This window comes from Diplotaxodon limnothrissa, linkage group LG12, assembly GCF_057381915.1.
Source record: "Diplotaxodon limnothrissa isolate DT_005_m linkage group LG12, D_limnothrissa_male_GT1.1, whole genome shotgun sequence".
NCBI classification, from domain to species: Eukaryota; Metazoa; Chordata; class Actinopteri; order Cichliformes; family Cichlidae; genus Diplotaxodon; species Diplotaxodon limnothrissa.
Genome location: NC_140607.1, coordinates 13204927 through 13224911, shown reverse-complemented (window position 1 = coordinate 13224911; position 19985 = coordinate 13204927). Strand labels below are relative to the sequence as shown.

At 39.8% G+C, this 19985-nt stretch overlaps 1 protein-coding gene across 1 annotated transcript in view; it reads left to right on the top strand.

Annotated features, from left to right (window-relative positions):
- The window catches only part of LOC146620939 (transmembrane protein 132C), a 192516-nt gene that overhangs the window by 82341 nt on the left and 90190 nt on the right, over positions 1-19985 (top strand). The gene's annotated exons all lie outside the window — the stretch shown is intronic.

Genomic DNA, 19985 nt, shown 5'->3' with positions numbered 1-19985 from the left:
CCCTCGTGCTGTCGTTTTTATTTGCGTACTTACTCTCTCCACTAGCAGGCCTCAAAGTTGTTTTGGTCATTTCCCATCTGCATTCACATCCTTAAACTAATCTGGCAGATAGGAACGTGATTGCCAGCGCAAGAGGAGGGGGGGGGGGGTAGAAAAAAGGTTGCCGCGTTAATTAAGTGCTGATTGAAGGCCTTTGTGCGTTTTAATAGTTTTTCCTTCTCGGATAAGGAAATAGTTTTAATAAATCTAACTTTCTAGTGACAGGTGTAATTTTATGGATTAGAGGCAGATGTGAAGCTGGGGAAGGCTTACTTATTCGCTCTTAAGCTTTCGTTCCACTTAGCAAATTCTAAACCACTCCCTTAAGAAAACAAGACTCCTGACATTGCAACTGCAACTTTATAATCAAAGTTGTGCAGGGGTTATTTAAGTGTAGAGCAGCCTGTGAAACATGTGTAATTTAAAGCTGCTGGTCCAGTGATTTATTTAGACATGTTACTATTAGTGGATCATCACAAGGAGTGATTGTAGGCTAACTGCAGTGTTACAGCACATAAAACAAAGACAGCTGCGCGTGCCGTTGAATAGTTGCGCGTCTAAAATTAATAGATTTTAATAGATGTGTCATTGTGAATCTGCACAGCTACATATAAGCCAGGAGCTGAGTCATGCTGTGTCTGTTGCAGATGCTTATGCTCAGATTTCAGTGGCCTTTTTATGTGAGGATTTAATATTTTTGCTTCTCAGAACAGGCAGTACATTTTTGGACTTTATTAACAGCCAGTTTCATACATGAACTGCCCCAAGAACTCAAAGTCGCCTCCGCACTGAAAAAACTTTTCAGACGCTCCATTCAGTCGCATAATAAGGTTTGACAGCTCAGTCTTATCATTATGTTTGCGTCTGTCTGTTCCAGCCTATTTTTACTCACATAGAAATAATGGTGAGAATATCTTAGGCTAACATGTTTGTTATCATGACCGAATAAGATATTAAATGCACTCTGAGGCCGCTGAAAGCTGAAATTGATTTCTGTTTGGGAAGTTTTTTGTTGCTTTAAAGCAGGGTTCCCCAATCCCAGTCCACGAGGCCCGGTGTCCCTGCAGGTTTTAGATCTCACCCTGGGTCAACACACCTGAATCACATGATTAGTTCATTGCCAGGCCTCTGGAGAACTTCAAGACAGTTGTTTATCTATTTAAATCAGCTGTGATGGCTCAAGGACACATCTAAAACCTGCAGGGACACTGGCCCTCGTGGACTGGGATTGGGGACCCCTGCTTTAAAGCTTGTGAGATTTTAAAGGTGTTGGACTAGAGTTGATCTTACATCATATTTTGTTACAAACCTGAATACTAAAATGCATTTTAGATCTCTGTAGTACAGTTGTGATCAGGCTCATCACAGGCATGAGTGCTTTGCTAATTTGGGGCTTTTAATGATTTTTTTGAACTGAATGGAGCGACTTCACCAGTGGTCAGTATAAGAAAAGCAAAGATTATTCTGAACTTTGAGTCATACAAAGCTACTTTAGAAGTGTCCAAGAATAAGGAAGCTTTTAAAGGTAGCATGGGTACCAGATGAAACTCGGAGGTCATGTTTCATTTGTTCTGGCAGAATTCATCTGGACTCCTTCCGGTTTACACAAATGTTCTCACAGCTCTGCCTACAGTGCACAATGCCACACGTTTTTAAGATGACTTTTTATAGGTCTAATTATTGTAGGTCCAATAAGTATTTTGGTCTAAGGCTGTTACGGCGTGTGAGATGAGCCGTGTGGAAGAAATAAAGGAGGATCCAAATGCAGGCACTTGCAAAGGTGTGAGGGTGGTTTATTAAACACAAAATAAAAATGGGCAAACGGCAAAAGGAACAGAAGGCTATCTAAACTGAGAACAACTAAACTAGTGAACACAAACCCGGACATGAACATGAAGGAGGATGAGCAGCGGAGAATGACGACGGACAGCAGGGAAAACACACGAGTGAGACATGGTGGATATACAGACGGACCAGTACACTTGGGTTTTAAGGGGTATTTATTATTTTCTTCTTTTTTTTTTTGGGTTGTATGGAAGCCCCAAACGCAATTTCATTGTTCTTGACAATGACAATAAATAAATAAATACTAAATACTAACTACAATGACAGAAGACACAACTTAAATACACACAAAGAAACACAGGGAGATTACACACAGGTGGTGGACACAGCTGGGAGTAATTAATGAGACGAGACAAGGGAGGTAAACTGAACACACTCACATGAGACGCAGACCTTCACAAAAAAACAGGAAACAAGAAAACACTGCACGAAGACGCAGACACGACACTGAGACAGACTAGACACTGAACTAAACCTGCAATAAACATGAGAACACAAAACCTACGAACTAATCCCTAAACAAGAATAACTAAAACATAGATTCATAATCACCATCATCATCATCATCATCATAATAAGAAGAAAAGAATCCAAAATGCAAAAACACACCAAAACATAACAACTCATAATACTGGGTCAAACTGACCCAGAACTGTGACAAAGGCTGTGGATGACACCCTTTAGAAGTCAAAACTGACCTGAGAGCTGGCACACTAATCTGCATTTGTGCATTTGTCCGGTTATATGAGGCTAGCTTAAAGGTGTTTTTCTTCAAGGTCACTTCTCAACTTGAATTTCAGTTTTAAGTTTTTCAAAGTTTATCCAACTGCATGCTTCGCCTTAGAAACTCATATATTCATGCACCATATACACTTTGCTTTACTTATAGGTCTAAGCAGAGCTACAGCAACAGCCTAAGTAGGACTGAGCAGCAACACTTGGCAGCTGGCTCCTCCTTGCCTCTGGAGCTATTTTCCTCCTTTAAGCAGGTTTTATTCTCTCCACGCTATTCCGCGACCTCACCGTCTCTCTCACCCACACATACACATTCTCCATTACAGTAGTAAAATCATGTTTTATTGATTTACTAAGTGAAGAAGCCAGAGACAAGAGTGAGCATATCTAGTCTAATCCCAGCTGTTTGGGCCATGTACATTGGGCTGCTCCTTAATCTCCACAGCTGTCAAAGTCACTTCACAGAGAAGACCAAAGAGGCCCCATGATGGCTATACAATGCACAATGCTCCAATTTTTCTTTCGTCTGGTCCTCCCCGCTCAGAGTGTTTTCAATGAAGCTCTTTTAAAAGGGGATTAAACATTGCTATCTCATCTGTTGAGCTGTCATTCAGTCTGCTTTGGTCTCTCCTCCGCTGCTTCCATGCAGAGGGGAGGATGAGGGATGTGAATGGTATAGGTCAAACAAGTGAGGATCCCATTTGCATTTTAAAGTTGTTTTTGAACAACAGGATGTATACACGATTATCTAAATATGAGTTAAGCACTCACTTGAGGATTTAGTTATTTACTTCTTCACTGCGACTCTGGAAAGCCATTCTTCTGTAAGAATAGAGTCTGTTTTCAATTGAAAATTTTCCTCATCTTTTAAAAGAAAATGTCCATAACCCTGCATAGGTTACAGTTAACGATGGAGCAAATTAGACCCACACTAATCAAAAATATGTTCCATTTACTCCTAAAGTGCTTAGACCAGTCTTACATCTCAAAAGTGTGGATTTCCTTGTACCCACAAGTTCACTGTACATATACAATTACAATAAAGGGTCATTCTATTCTATTTTATTCTATTCTATTCCTGTTTGCTACTATGTTATACTGCTGCACACTCAAAAGTCAGCAGAACATTGTCCTGTGCAATTTCCTGGACATTTTGAGTCATTCCTCTTTCCTGTACTGTGTGTCTGATTACACGTTGTTTTTACCATTAGGATGCAGCCCTGAAGTCACATTCCTCATGACGGCGTGTGGAAAACAGAATCATTTCTGAATAGAAGATAAATCTGAAAAGAATCTAATGGTTGACCAATTACTATGTTTGTGCATTCTCAAACATTTATGACAAGCATTCAAATTTTCCATTGAATTTAAAGGATTTTTTTTTTAATTTAGAAGAGTGTGCTCACCTGGCTCTGCAGCTCTTATTTAAATCAGTGCATTATGCTAACAAATACACAAGTTGTTAGTAAAATGCTCTCATGATTTTACCAATGTCGGGTTGTTGACTTCACAAACAGGCTGCAAAGGGACAAGGCAGGAACACAGACTTTTAATCATCGTTTTACATGCCATTTGTACAAATGAATAATTTGCACTGTCACTCTACCTTGGACTGCTTCCTAGACTTAAGTGTCTTTGAATAACATCTGTGGAGCTGCTAATTGAAGCCTGTATGTATGTTTGCCGTGACGGTTGTCCAGATCCGATGTGTGCATGAAAGCACGACATTAATGACGGTGTGTCAGGTGTACACTATGTGCCGGTTCAGCCACTCGCTTTAAGCGGCTCGCCCTGGCCAGCTGAGTCCCTACTTTGTACACGTTCACACCTGATGCTCTGACCACACCTGACTCCCTGACTTCTTTTCCTAAGCTCAGACATGGGTCTACTGGTTTACACACTAATAAGACCAATAAATTATCCCTAGTTTGATCCCGGGAGGAGGCGTAAATCCCTTCGGGGGTTGTGTCAAGAAGGGCATCTGGTGCAAAAATCTGCCAAATCAAATCTGCAGGGTTACCTGCTGTGGTGAACCCTTGTGAATAAGGGAGCAGCTGAAAGTAGCTATTCTTCTTAGAAGTTGTTGAATTTGATCAAGATGAACAGCTGAATCTGTTCCTCAGCTCTGCAGACTGAATTTTCCTATGGAAATGCAAACCTGCGCACTTTTCCCTGACCGACAGCATCTCTACCAATAACAGCAATAGCGAGGTGACAGCTTTTCATCAAGGGTTGCTACAGTGAGAAGATGCGGTGTGCTTTTAACTGGAAACAACAGAGCTGAATTCTCCCTAAAGCCACCAAAGGAAAAGCTGATGGCAGGTCTTTCCGATTCAATGCAACGAAACAACAACAACACCACAGTGAGATAAGAGCTGTTCACATTGTTGTTATGAAAAAAGTCAAATCAGATCTGCCCCAGTTGTGCTGTGTCACATAACACATTACCTTATAGCTCAGTTCCTAAAGAGTTTGTAAGTTAGTGGTTTTCTATTTCTATGGTCGCTATTTTGAAGCCAACAATAAAGCAAAGGGGTAAAAAAAAAAGAAAAAAGAATGAACTCACCTTGTCATAGTCAAGACTTAAGCTATCAAAACCAATGTATTTTGACCTGAAATGAGAAGCGTGCTTTTTCCCTCTGTTCAAAAACAAAGATGCAAATTTTTGGGGTAGAAAAATATGTCACTTTTCTCTCTGCATACCTTCGATGTGCCACGCAGCAGCACCAAGGAGAAGACGCTTGGCCCCTTTTCCATATTTCTCTGCTCTTTGTTATTTGTCATCCTGTGTTCTTAATGAATAATTGATATATTGTAAGAAGAATGATTTTTCTCTAGGCACTTCCTGTTGTGTTTATGGGCCTGTGTGATGGGAGATGACAGTCTTGGATCTTAAGTGAGCATTTATGGCCTCATTTATATGTAAATTATTATTTAACCTTATATCCACCGCCCTTTCTTTGACAGGTTGAGATTCTTAGCAATGGGGCTACAAAGACAAAAATGCCCATGTGGAGTGCACATGTTATTGGGTGAAATGCACTAGATTGAAAGCTTTCCTTTGTCTTCATTAAAGGTGAGCTCATTCAAAACGAAAGCAGTCCTGCTTCTTCAGCATGTCACAAGGCATAAGTGGAGACCTCGGTAAAAGTGCCATGTCCAGCCCTTGGTTGTTCATTATGTCTGTCTGGGTGCAGATGTAGCTCTCTTGAGAGCCACCACTTCATTAATCGCCCACACCACACCCAGTTGAGGGTCGGCAGGCAGTTCACTCATTACAGCCATTTCACGAGGGAGCCAGTCCAAGTAGGAGCAGGGGGGGAGGGAAGATATAGTATATATCTAAAAATCTTGCTTAATTTAATAACGGTCTCATCGCAGCCTGTTTTATATTGTCTGAATCACATTTGCATAGAGTTCGGATTAATATAATTAAATTCGGCATTCATCCATTTTGCTATAAAGACACGTGACTTTTCCACTAAAGCAGCAGCTTGTAAATCTCATCAGTGTGAATACTTAGGATCCCAGATGGAAAGAAATCACACAGCTGTGTAATAACGGGTGAGATTTTGTAGCGACCCCACAATATATCTCCATTTCAAAGTTTAGAAAACCTTTAAAACAGGATTATTTATTGTTTGTGTCATTTATTGCAAACCTGAAATGAAACAAAGGCCTCAAGATAGCTGTTATAGTCTTCTAAGCCCCCTGGAAGAACATTAGGCATGTGTGGTCCTTGTCATTCTTGGGGCTTCAGAGAAATTCATAATTATATGTGAGTGTTTCTCTAGACAGACAGACAGATAGATAGATAGATAGATAGATAGATAGATAGATAGATAGATAGATAGATAGATAGATAGATAGATAGATAGATAGATAGATAGATATAATCTATCTATCTATCTATCTATCTATCTATCTATCTGTCGATCTGTCTGTCTTTCTGACTTACATGTGAAAGAATTGTCTGAACAAATGAAGTTTTGTTAGGGTTCAGTAGTCCTGAGAATGAGCCACATGTTGTAGGCTTTATGCTGTATAATACTGCATAAATCGAGGCTGAAATGAAATTGCCTAATTACATTAGGGCCAAACAGGAACTTGACAGTCCTTATGCTAACACCCTTAATAATGACTCAGCCCCGTTCTCAGTGGCTTCCATCTACCGTAAATATACTCCGTCACTGAAGCCTCATTGATAGCATTTACCAAAATACACTAGTCCAAATTTTGGTTAATCTCTTAATTATATAATTGGCATGTGATCAGTACTCATCTGTGTCAGCCAAACTGTCATTTTTTTAACGAGTCCTTTTTTTTTATTTTACTGTAAGGCTGGCGGAGAAACATTCAAAATGCTTTTAGCGGGAGACGTGGTTTCCTTTATCAGTACTGGAGCAGAGATTTGGCATATACTATGCCCCCTCCCTCCCCACACACACACACACACACTCACACACACACACCAGGACAGCCAGATGATTACAATAGACAGCCTAGATTACATTTGACTGTTCGTGCTGGCCCCCTGCTCAACTGCCAGGGAAACAATATTGGGAAAATATGCCCCAATGTGCCTCATTGCACTTTCTCCTAGTTCACCAATAGCCAGTAATAAAACTCAGCGGAGAACATTATCAGTGCTGCATACATCTGCACCAAATGGCCATGAAACTTTTCAAGTAAGCTTTGTGAAAATATGGAACTTCTTCATACAGTACATTTCACTGGCTTTACGTGGAATCCTGAAAAGCTTTTGAGAGGTGTGGGAATGCGGCTTGGTAGTTCAGATTCACTCATGTCATGCCACAGTGCATGCCACCTATCAAAAGTGTACATGCAGACAAGAGACAGATTGAGGTTTGTATTTGAGAATTATGAAGGTTTATCAGTGGATATCCCTCTCTTAGAGATTAATCCCCTGGAGGATTAGAACATGGTCTCTAGTATTTGGAGGGTTGCATCACTTTTTTTTCTTGCTGTGGTTATGTGGATTAAAGCTATTAATAATGCTTTCTTGATATAACAAGCAAAAGTACCTTTTTAATGGAGATAAACACATTTTTATTATTTTCACTTTTTAATTGTGTGTTTCCCTATTAAAATAAACAGCTGCACGTTGCCTGATTACTTTCAGATTTCCATTATTCCTTTATTTTGTTCAAAAGATTTGGCTAAGCCAGAAAATAGGGTTTTTTATTTTTTAAGGTTGAAAAAAAATCAGGCAGCGTGCGATTGCTTATAAAAATGCATCGTTGTTGTTGTCGTTGTTGTTGTCGTTAATAAAATGTATACAGCTCTATGATTCTTTTTATTTACCAGTGATTCACGCGGTTGGTCAACATGACAATCAAAAAGAATAGGGATTATTCTAATTGTGATAAATGAAAGTATGTGTGACAATGTTCATGCAAAGTTTCAGATTCACCCACCCGTTAATGAGATAGTAGCTACAGACCTTATAGTAAGATTCACTCAAGATACAACACTATGCGGTATTCCACCTTAATTTGCGTACTTTATTCTAAAGACTATATGACAATAAATCACATTTTATTAATAAATCATTTTAAAGCCATAAATAAACAGAGATCTTCCTCACATATGAAGTTTATACCATAGATGGTAAAAAAAAAAACAAACAAAAAAAAACAGCTAGCTTCTAGGCCGGAAAAATTAGGGCAATGGACAAGTGTTTAATATACTAAAGACCACTAGATGGCGATCTAAATCGCTCGTTTTGGTCATGAATTAAAACGTTTGTATAAATCTTGATCATACCGTGTTTCCAAATAGAAGATTATCTGTGTGCATGAAACCAAATATTTAACAGGTTGTCAGTGTGTCATCAGCCACAGTCGCCCCTCCTCCCCACATCCATTGTTTTGCTCCCTTTTTGCAGCGACAGTAGAAATCCTCAACTCAAGGCTTTAAAATAGGGCAAATCGCCTGCTTTGCATTTAAACCTCCCCTATAATCTATTAAGACCTTTCATCTTTGTTTTCAGCGTGAAACAAAGGCCAGAAACGACCACACTTTTATTGTGTACGTGATGATGCTTTTCATTCATTTGCATATGACTTTAAAATGATTTAGTAATTAGATTTGACAAAATATCTTAAAGTCTAAAGTCCCCAAATTCCACTCAGATTCAGGAAAGATAATCTGTGGGAGGAAGGCCGAATGGCTAGTCTAGTGTAATCAGATTGTGGTCTGTAAAACATTGTCCCTGATCTAAGAGCAGTTGTAATGGCATCCCCCTCCTAGCTATTAATGCACTTCAAAGCTGAAGAGCATCACTTTGGAGAATAGAAAGTATATCATTATGCATGGCTCTGGTGTTTGAGCATTTAAATAGTACCCAATCTCAGAGCATTTCTTACTTTTTTAACCCAAAAGCAGCCTTTGCCTGTCGAGAAGACGGCTGGCTTATGCAGACGTAACCTTGTGGAGGGGAAAGTCAGCCATCATGGGAACTTGCAGCCTGATAAAGATGCTGGTGGTAGGCCTCTCACCTACAGGGGATCCAGCATTTGCATCGTATCCCAGAAAAGACCCTTTCGGGACAAGATGATGTAGCTGTTCATCAAAGTCTTAAATATTCAATAATATGAATGAATAATTTGCATCCAGCACAACTGGGTGCATGGGCTCCAGACCAGGTTGGATACTGTGGTGTGGGCGGCAGCATACATAGAAGAGATCATCTATCCAGTTGAATTCAACATTGAGTACAGCGGTGGAATCAGATGTTCTTCCTCCATAAACATATTTATGCTGATTACATTTTCTGGGCACGCCAGCACAGTTTTGGCAAAATTAAACCTGTGGTGAGACTGAAACTGTTGCTGGTGTTGCAGTGCTCACTTCAGTAGCACTCAGCCAGGGAGACAAAGTGAGCTAAGGTGTAAACATTAGGGGTGCAACGATACACAAAATTCACGGTTCGGTCCGGTTCGATACTTTGGTGTCACGGTTCGATATTTTTTCGATACAAAAAAAATGTTCATGCCTTTTTAATTTGTCATTTATTAAAATTATAAATATATATTTTAACTCAAAAGTACAGTTTTTAAATTTAACCCTAACCCTTGTGCGTGTTTTTTATTTTGACAGCGAATGCGCACCTGCGGACCACTTATGTGCAGCCCTGGTTATTTAGCTCGTCATATTGCAGCCACAGAAATTATTTTGTCCATGAAACCATAAAGCTGCACTTTCTTTTTGCCTTATAGTCTGATTTGTCATAACTTCTCCTGCTGCTTTTACACACGCACTCACATAAGCTCAGCGATTCTCTGCGCGATCAACCTCTCACATGTTTAAGCTTGCTGCGGGAGATTTCACTTGTCATGTTTGCATAGTAAGCTAACGATTAATAAGACGATGTCAGAGGAATTGGTGCACAAATTATCATCACTCACCAATCAGTACTGTCGCTCTCTATACACAGTTTGCACGATTGCAAAGTGAAAGCAAAAAAACAAGCGCAAATTCAAACGCGATTTCAATATGTCACATATTGACAGTGGCTCACCGATGCCAATGACATAATTACCCAGCTACATTTCTGAAAGAATGCAAAAGCATTGACATATATTTTTCCTACAATAGCCCGACGGGCAGGGAAGAGATAGATTTTTGTAGCCCGACTGAAAAAATCGCTAGCTCCGGGACGTCGGGCTAGCGATATTGCAAGCCCTGTATCTGATTGAGGAATCACTCATCTTTGGAAAAGAGAGTTTATTACAGAGAAATGGCTCTTTCCAAAATAAAAGCTATACTATCCGCTTCTTCTGGGCTATATTCTCAGCAGCATAAGGAGAATCATGTGCTAACAGCTGTCTAAATGACTCGGCTAAAGTTAGTAGCATGCTTGTTGTTTTTGTCTTTGCACTAGGATGATGTCAGCGTAAATGTGCAGTCATATTCGTTGTGTTCCCACTAGTGCTTTCAGGTTAATCTCGTTGAAATGACCTTAACACCACAACACGGCAAATCTCCGTTAACGAGCTACCGCCGATCGCCCCGTGCATGGGGCTAGACGGCCAACACGTTAACGAGCTAACTGCGCTAACACACTAGTTCACACCAATGTAATTGAGCATTGCATGGCACATCCAACATACTGTTTTACTTTAGTCCATGACTCGCTTACCTTCAGGGTCATACGTCACATGAAAACCAAAATAATTCCAAACGCCAGATCTGAATGAGAGTGGGGGAGGTCCATGTTGCTGAGAGCTTAACTTCTGTCTCGCTAGCTTGCCCTGTGCTCTTCCTCCTGACTATGCTGTCTGTGTGGAGCGCTCAGTGGATCTGCGCTCGACAGTGCAGCCTAGGCGGAGTAGTCGAACACAGATTCACTGAGCGCTTAACACAGACAGCATCGTCAGAAGGAAAATTGATAAAATAAATTACAAATGTTGTATTGTTCGATACATATGCGTACCGAACCGAAAGCACTGTATCGAACGGTTCAATATCGATACGAATATCGTTGCACCCCTAGTAAACATGTAATTGTCTACAAACTCACTAACAAACACACTGCTTGCTTCTCTTCTAATTACATCTCTGTAGTGTCTGCTGAAGAAGTACTAAGTTTGGACTGAATTGCAATGAGATTTAGCTCATTCAGCACTCCGGCTCTGATGAACAGCAGCTGAGTGCGGAGAATAAGTCCACTTGTCTTTAATATTTCCGTTCAGATTTAACTCAAAAACTCCCTCCCTACAAACGTGTCTAACTGAACGGGCAAAAGAAACCCTGGCCCACAGTTGGCTCTAATTAACCTCAGTTTATCTTGGCTTTCAAAATGATTGGCTTTATACTGAAACCCATTTCATTTAAAGAAATGCCTGGCCTGGCACCAGCACTGTCTCATTTATCTAACCTGCACAGGAAAAATATTTAAATGAGCCTATTAAAAGAGGCCCTGGGCTGTTGAGAAAGGTATAGAAATGGTATTTGAAAAAACAATGACCGAAGGACTTTAGACAGGGAAGAGAAATGGGCAGCGAAACAAACAGAAAAGGTACCAGTCACATCCTCTCATCTGCACTACAGCACTTGCAGTGCTAACACTGACAAGCAATCTTTTGCTGTCCTCTGTTATCATTCCCGGTTTAACAGGTTGAAAGCAGAGCTCTGTCTTAAGGATAACATGCAGGGAAAAGTAAAATGTCACTAAAGGCACTCTCTTTTTTCTCTTGCTGTGGTTATGTGGATTAAAGCTATTAATAATGCTTTCTTGATATAACAAGCAAAAGTACCTTTTTAATGGAGATAAACACATTTTTATTATTTTCACTTTTTAATTGTGTGTTTCCCTATTAAAATAAACAGCTGCACGTTGCCTGATTACTTTCAGATTTCCATTATTCCTTTATTTTGTTCAAAAGATTTGGCTAAGCCAGAAAATAGGGTTTTTTATTTTTTAAGGTTGAAAAAAAATCAGGCAGCGTGCGATTGCTTATAAAAATGCATCGTTGTTGTTGTCGTTGTTGTTGTCGTTAATAAAATGTATACAGCTCTATGATTCTTTTTATTTACCAGTGATTCACGCGGTTGGTCAACATGACAATCAAAAAGAATAGGGATTATTCTAATTGTGATAAATGAAAGTATGTGTGACAATGTTCATGCAAAGTTTCAGATTCACCCACCCGTTAATGAGATAGTAGCTACAGACCTTATAGTAAGATTCACTCAAGATACAACACTATGCGGTATTCCACCTTAATTTGCGTACTTTATTCTAAAGACTATATGACAATAAATCACATTTTATTAATAAATCATTTTAAAGCCATAAATAAACAGAGATCTTCCTCACATATGAAGTTTATACCATAGATGGTAAAAAAAAAACAAACAAAAAAAAAAAAACAGCTAGCTTCTAGGCCGGAAAAATTAGGGCAATGGACAAGTGTTTAATATACTAAAGACCACTAGATGGCGATCTAAATCGCTCGTTTTGGTCATGAATTAAAACGTTTGTATAAATCTTGATCATACCGTGTTTCCAAATAGAAGATTATCTGTGTGCATGAAACCAAATATTTAACAGGTTGTCAGTGTGTCATCAGCCACAGTCGCCCCTCCTCCCCACATCCATTGTTTTGCTCCCTTTTTGCAGCGACAGTAGAAATCCTCAACTCAAGGCTTTAAAATAGGGCAAATCGCCTGCTTTGCATTTAAACCTCCCCTATAATCTATTAAGACCTTTCATCTTTGTTTTCAGCGTGAAACAAAGGCCAGAAACGACCACACTTTTATTGTGTACGTGATGATGCTTTTCATTCATTTGCATATGACTTTAAAATGATTTAGTAATTAGATTTGACAAAATATCTTAAAGTCTAAAGTCCCCAAATTCCACTCAGATTCAGGAAAGATAATCTGTGGGAGGAAGGCCGAATGGCTAGTCTAGTGTAATCAGATTGTGGTCTGTAAAACATTGTCCCTGATCTAAGAGCAGTTGTAATGGCATCCCCCTCCTAGCTATTAATGCACTTCAAAGCTGAAGAGCATCACTTTGGAGAATAGAAAGTATATCATTATGCATGGCTCTGGTGTTTGAGCATTTAAATAGTACCCAATCTCAGAGCATTTCTTACTTTTTTAACCCAAAAGCAGCCTTTGCCTGTCGAGAAGACGGCTGGCTTATGCAGACGTAACCTTGTGGAGGGGAAAGTCAGCCATCATGGGAACTTGCAGCCTGATAAAGATGCTGGTGGTAGGCCTCTCACCTACAGGGGATCCAGCATTTGCATCGTATCCCAGAAAAGACCCTTTCGGGACAAGATGATCTAGCTGTTCATCAAAGTCTTAAATATTCAATAAGATAAGATAAGATAAGATAAGATAGAACTTTATTAATCCCTCGGGTGGGTTCCTCTGGGAAATTCGACTTCCAAAAAAAGCACAGCAACGACCGAAGTTACAGTTACAGAACTGTTATATATATATATATATATACACACACACACACACATATATAAATACAGAGACAAATATAAATAAAATATACAAAGGGGATAAATAGAATAAATAGGAATAAAAAATAAAAATACAAGTGAATTGCACATTTCAAGTATTGAGTCTATTTTGAAAAGTGCATTATCCATCTTGTATCGCTATATCTAAGAGGTATAAGTAGAGGAAGGTGAAAAAAACTTTGAAAAACCTAGTCTAAAAAAGTTAAAGTTAAGAAAAAAGGTGCGGTGTTGCAGAGCTACTTGGAAAGGCTGCCGTCACTCCAGCGCCATCTTGCCAATAATATGAATGAATAATTTGCATCCAGCACAACTGGGTGCATGGGCTCCAGACCAGGTTGGATACTGTGGTGTGGGCGGCAGCATACATAGAAGAGATCATCTATCCAGTTGAATTCAACATTGAGTACAGCGGTGGAATCAGATGTTCTTCCTCCATAAACATATTTATGCTGATTACATTTTCTGGGCACGCCAGCACAGTTTTGGCAAAATTAAACCTGTGGTGAGACTGAAACTGTTGCTGGTGTTGCAGTGCTCACTTCAGTAGCACTCAGCCAGGGAGACAAAGTGAGCTAAGGTGTAAACATTAGGGGTGCAACGATACACAAAATTCACGGTTCGGTTCGGTTCGATACTTTGGTGTCACGGTTCGATATTTTTTCGATACAAAAAAAATGTTCATGCCTTTTTAATTTGTCATTTATTAAAATTATAAATATATATTTTAACTCAAAAGTACAGTTTTTAAATTTAACCCTAACCCTTGTGCGTGTTTTTTATTTTGACAGCGAATGCGCACCTGCGGACCACTTATGTGCAGCCCTGGTTATTTAGCTCGTCATATTGCAGCCACAGAAATTATTTTGTCCATGAAACCATAAAGCTGCACTTTCTTTTTGCCTTATAGTCTGATTTGTCATAACTTCTCCTGCTGCTTTTACACACGCACTCACATAAGCTCAGCGATTCTCTGCGCGATCAACCTCTCACATGTTTAAGCTTGCTGCAGGAGATTTCACTTGTCATGTTTGCATAGTAAGCTAACGATTAATAAGACGATGTCAGAGGAATTGGTGCACAAATTATCATCACTCACCAATCAGTACTGTCGCTCTCTATACACAGTTTGCACGATTGCAAAGTGAAAGCAAAAAAAACAAGCGCAAATTCAAACGCGACTTCAATATGTCACATATTGACAGTGGCTCACCGATGCCAATGACATAATTACCCAGCTACATTTCTGAAAGAATGCAAAAGCATTGACATATATTTTTCCTACAATAGCCCGACGGGCAGGGAAGAGATAGATTTTGGTAGCCCGACTGAAAAAATCGCTAGCTCCGGGACGTCGGGCTAGCGATATTGCAAGCCCTGTATCTGATTGAGGAATCACTCATCTTTGGAAAAGAGAGTTTATTACAGAGAAATGGCTCTTTCCAAAATAAAAGCTATACTATCCGCTTCTTCTGGGCTATATTCTCAGCAGCATAAGGAGAATCATGTGCTAACAGCTGTCTAAATGACTCGGCTAAAGTTAGTAGCATGCTTGTTGTTTTTGTCTTTGCACTAGGATGATGTGCAGTCATATTCATTGTGTTCCCACTAGTGCTTTCAGGTTAATCTCGTTGAAATGACCTTAACGCCACAACACGGCAAATCTCCGTTAACGAGCTACCGCCGATCGCCCCGTGCATGGGGCTAGACGGCCAACACGTTAACGAGCTAACTGCGCTAACACACTAGTTCACACCAATGTAATTGAGCATTGCATGGCACATCCAACATACTGTTTTACTTTAGTCCATGACTCGCTTACCTTCAGGGTCATACGTCACATGAAAACCAAAATAATTCCAAACGCCAGATCTGAATGAGAGTGGGGGAGGTCCATGTTGCTGAGAGCTTAACTTCTGTCTCGCTAGCTTGCCCTGTGCTCTTCCTCCTGACTATGCTGTCTGTGTGGAGCGCTCAGTGGATCTGCGCTCGACAGTGCAGCCTAGGCGGAGTAGTCGAACACAGATTCACTGAGCGCTTAACACAGACAGCATCGTCAGAAGGAAAATTGATAAAATAAATTACAAATGTTGTATTGTTCGATACATATGCGTACCGAACCGAAAGCACTGTATCGAACGGTTCAATATCGATACGAATATCGTTGCACCCCTAGTAAACATGTAATTGTCTACAAACTCACTAACAAACACACTGCTTGCTTCTCTTCTAATTACATCTCTGTAGTGTCTGCTGAAGAAGTACTAAGTTTGGACTGAATTGCAATGAGATTTAGCTCATTCAGCACTCCGGCTCTGATGAACAGCAGCTGAGTGCGGAGAATAAGTCCACTTGTCTTTAATATTTCCGTTCAGATTTAACTCAAAAACTCCCTCCCTACAAACGTGTCTAACTGAATGGGCAAAAGAAACCCTGGCCCACAGTTGGCTCTAATTAACCTCAGTTTATCTTGGCTTTCAAAATGATTGGCTTTATACTGAAACCCATTTCATTTAAAGAAATGCCTGGCCTGGCACCAGCACTGTCTCATTTATCTAACCTGCACAGGAAAAATATTTAAATGAGCCTATTAAAAGAGGCCCTGGGCTGTTGAGAAAGGTATAGAAATGGTATTTGAAAAAACAATGACCGAAGGACTTTAGACAGGGAAGAGAAATGGGCAGCGAAACAAACAGAAAAGGTACCAGTCACATCCTCTCATCTGCACTACAGCACTTGCAGTGCTAACACTGACAAGCAATCTTTTGCTGTCCTCTGTTATCATTCCCGGTTTAACAGGTTGAAAGCAGAGCTCTGTCTTAAGGATAACATGCAGGGAAAAGTAAAATGTCACTAAAGGCACTCTCTTCCTGCAGCCTTAGTGCTAGTTTAGCAGGACTGACCACCCCTGACATGTAATCAGGCAGTGTGTACAACTGACTGCTAGTGCTGAACAACAGATACATTTGGAATTGAAGCTGTAATTTATTTAACTCGGCACAGTTATTTCTTTTAAAATAGCTGATCTGGAATTTGTATCTCAGTATTTTGACGAGATCTCGCGTGGTAAAGATTTGTCATGACTGCACGTGACATTAATCTTAGAAAATGACAACACAAATAAAATTTGCCACAAAAACAATCAAAATGTGACTTTTTTTTAACCAAACTGTTCATTCTTAATCAGTGAGCAAGTCAAAGCAGGACCAGCGGACACGTTCATGTGCATGTCACCTCTTCCCACATAAACACTCAGCACAGGTTTAGTAGTGCAGATTTTCCCACTTTCTCACAAAGGCAGACTCACGAGTGTTGTTGGAGTGATTCGAGTTGTAACCTCGGGTGATGGTGAAGCATCTAAAGCGGTCCTTGACTTGTGTGAAGAGACACTGAAAAGACACCCACAAAAGCTCCTCGGCAAAGCGATGATTTCACTATATAACTTCACTACATCGACGGCCACTTGTGCTCATAACAAATGCATAATTCACAATTATTAGAACACCTTGACGGGTGTCTGCACGCCTTTCATTGATGCGCCTGTTAGCGGTGGCAAAAAACCCACACAATCTCAGTCTGGTGCCGATGCAGTCAGATGTTTCCTGTGCGATCTAACTCAACTCTTCACAGCCACTGGATCAGTCCCCCATCTCTCACAGGCCATAAGTCAGCGAGGAGCACTGAATCACTATGTTGAATATGTAAATGGATGCCATTAAAGCTCTCTTTCTTTAATTAGTCTTTTGATTTCATGGCTGAGTGCTTCCAATTATGGATCAATGTCTCATTTCTGCGCACGGACCCCTGAGTGTGCGGAGGCACTTTTTTCCGTTACAAAATGCTTTATAATTTCTCCTCTGCCAACACGGCCGTTCACATCACACTTCCCAATCAATGAAAAATCTTGCTGCTGTAAGCCCGCTGATATATGTGCACCAGTAATATATTTTTATAAACAGGATCAAATTTCAACATATTAATGTAATGGCCAAAATTTGTGCTGTGAGTGGGAAATGTAGGGGGAACGTCGGTGTACTTATTCTGGTAGAAATTTTGCACCGAGCACTTTAAGTGGTACATAAGAGGGGCCTGAATAGAGCGTAATATCGAATTTCACTCCTGACTGGGAGCCGCGAGTATGCTCAGGAAGAGGTGCTGACGTAGCGCTTTCAAACGGTATCGTGCTACTCGTGTTCTGCAAAAATAGCGTATAGGTGAATGGATTGGAGCAGATGTTAGCTACTCAGGGGTTTTATCAATCTAAAAAGATAGACATCTCACAGTATGTGTGCAATACTAATGCTTGTGTATGCTGGGAACATTATTTCCGATATAGGTTGGTTCTTGAGAGTCTTTCTGCTAAAGCCTAAAGCATACAAGATCATTTTTTCTTTTCTTTTTTTATATACAGAATGAAATATAGAAAGGCATCCTCTTCATTTAGTCTGCATTAGTTAGGTGGGAAGTAACAAAATTACCTTAAAATACTTACTTGTATTTATTTTTCTGACAACCTTTTACTTTTAACACAAATATCGGTATTTTCCACTCCTCACATTTTCAGTCTCGTTAGGGAAATTATTAAATCCCAGCAATGCACAGCTTGTGACATCAAAGTGAGATGAGCCTAAATGGAGAGAAGAACAACACACAACACAGGCTTTTTGCATACAAAGAGATGGAAAAGGCAAAAAACATAGAATTTATGTAGCATTATATGTACCTTCATAGTATTATACTTAAGTAGGAGGAGCAGGAGTTAAAGTGGGATGGAATCATCCACAACATTCTTTTTTTTTCTGGTGCAGATGTCCATAAGTTGTGGTTTCAGTTATTAGTTGGTGATGCTGCAAATTTTGGTACTGATCCAATATTAAGTATATATAGGGCTGGTATTGCCAATGCCAATATTAATACTTTTAACTTATAAAGGCAGCTTGTGTCATGATTCATCAAAAGAATCATCACCAATCTGCAATTTCTGAACACATTTAAATGACAACTAAATTACTCTTATTTTTACTTTCAACAATAATTAGTTAATCCAACAATGCACACCACCTAGTTTTTCATTTAAATAGAAATTGGGTTTTTTGGAGACTTGAAATGTAAATGTGTGTGTCTTTAAAGTTTTTTGGGTGACTTTCTGTTTGTTAACCCTTATCCACCTGCCTAGTCACACTTTAGTCATAAACTGTACTCCTTTTTCTTTTTAGGTGTGAAGGCAAAGTAAAAACAAAATACAGTTTGTATTTTCATGTACTAATATTTTGTTATTATCATATTAATATAGTGCAAGGTTCAGCTAGCTTTGCGACTTTTCAGACCCTCTACTGCAGACCTTCTCAAAGTGTGGGGCCCGCCCCCTAGGGGGGGGGGCAGAGCCATTGCGGGGGGGGCGGCATGAAAAGGGAAAAAACAAAACAATGCTTGGACACTGCTAGCTAGCATGGGGCGCCCACACAAACGCAAAGCAGGAGATGAAGCATCACTGAATATGTTTCCAAACCAACTTCATTCTAAGCCAAAGACTAGAAAATATGGTGAAGCATATCTTCCCTTTGGCTTCACCTGCACAAGTGCCGAGGTAGCTCTCCCCTGCAGAATTGGTTTTCCCTGCGCGCTGGGCTCTTCAAATCACGGACAAACAGTATCCCACCAGGGTTTTAATAGTTTTGCAATTTTCATTAGTTTTTATTTTTATTTAGTTTTGACTTCAGATTTTCAATTTTATATCAGTTTTAATTAGTTTTTACCAATTGTTTGCTAGTTTAGTTTATTTTTTATTTTTTTGAAAATCCTTAGTTTCAGTTTAGTTTTGATTAGTTTCAGTTATAGTTTTAGTTGTGTTTGCAATAATTAAGTGTAACAAAATCCCAGTTTCGTCATATCAGTCATGCTCTTCTGCTTATCCTTGGGTATGTTGCTATTCCAGCTACCATACCCTGCACAGGTCGCCTGTCTGTCGCAGGGCTAACACGCAGAGACAGACAACTCACATTCCCACCTATGGGTTCTTTAAATAAATAAATAAAGGCAGATGAACAACCATTGATACCAGGCAACTATAAAATGTATATCTTGGCCCCAATGAGACTATTAACTCTTGCAGCACCGGGTGTTCGTAATTTTGGTTCAAGTGAATTGATAAACTTTTTGAAGGCAATTGACTCACACGGTTATGTAGATATCCCCGTCCTGTTGTCTCGGGATGCATCACGCTGCCTTGCCTGGGGTTAGCTTCTGTTTTCTGGGGATGAGGGTTGAGTGTGCTCCCTTCTCAAGGTAAGCTAGGTTAGCCTTCTTGTGTGAGCTTTTCAAGTGCACTTTAAGGTTTGTGGGATTTTTTTTTCCCCTTTA